Below are 1379 nucleotides of genomic sequence, written 5' to 3'. Positions count from 1 at the left end.
AGAAGTCGGCGACTTTTTGAGTCCCTTCAAAAGTCGTTGACTTCTTTTAGAACTAAATAACTATTAACTTTAATAAATTATATTATATTAATTATAGTCTCAAAATGTGTAAAAACACAATAGTTGTTATAATTTGTTATATTATAATCATATAAATATAATTTAAAAAATGATTTGAGAAGATATAATTGGGACGGCATTGTTTCATTTAATTTTTTAATAATAATTATATTAAATTTATATGGTTTATTTTTTTCAATATCTTTTACATGATAAATGGTATTTTGAATAGTTATTTAACTAAGTATTTAAATCAGCGACTTTTAAGACCACTGAAAAGTCGGCGATTTTCAAAGGGACTATAAAGTCGCCAAACAGCTATTAGTCTGTTTTCGTTAGATTAATAAAAATAGAATGATATATAATAGTATAATTAATTAACTATTATTACTAATTAAAAAAATAAATTTACTTAAATTATATAAAATATTAATTTAAATAATTAAAATTATAAATATACAGTTTTATAATAATAAAATAATAAAAGATTAATAAAATAATATTATATTAATAGTAATTTTATTAAAGAAAAAAATATACCAATAAAAATTATTATTATTGTATAATATTTATCATATAAAAAGTTTCAAATCTATTTTAGTATTTTTAAAAAATAATATAGAATTGTTTAAAAAATAAAAATATTACATAATTCAAATATATTGTTTTATTAAAATTTTTATAATCTAAACATATTTTGTAATATAGAAAATAAAATAGTTAATAAAATTAACTAATAAAATTATTTTTATAAAATTGAGTCTGTTTATATAGATTAGTCTGAATACATTTTAATAAAATAAGTGAGGTATCATGTTTATAATCACATCCATACCACAATAAAACACAGAAAGTAGTTAAATAACATTTTGCGTAATTTTTTTCTTTTCAACACGTTTTCAAGTCGTGTATAACTAAAGTTGAGCATTTTGGTGAATTTGCAAATTCAGATTATATTTACCACTTTAAAAACATGATTATTCCTTATATTTACCAAAATTTAACAATTGTCTTTTTATCCTAAATACAAATATTACTAATTTTAAGTTATATTCAATATAATAATTTATAATATGTGATTTTATAATTTAAAGTATATCCAAGTAAATATAGTCCAAAATATAATTACATATATTTATTATAATATTTGTATTTTATGAAATATTAAAATATTTATAATATATATAATTTTTTAATGAAAACATAATCAAATTATATGATAAAAATTAATACAATTGTTAAAACCAATACTATAATTATATAAAAAGTATAACTTTTGTCTTTTATTGTCTTCATTATCTTAAAAATAACAAACATAT

The sequence above is a fragment of the Entamoeba invadens genome (assembly GCF_000330505.1).
Source record: "Entamoeba invadens IP1 unplaced genomic scaffold scaff_1105074725273, whole genome shotgun sequence".
In the NCBI taxonomy this organism is placed as follows: domain Eukaryota; phylum Evosea; order Mastigamoebida; family Endamoebidae; genus Entamoeba; species Entamoeba invadens.
Note: the sequence above shows the minus strand (reverse complement) of the source record.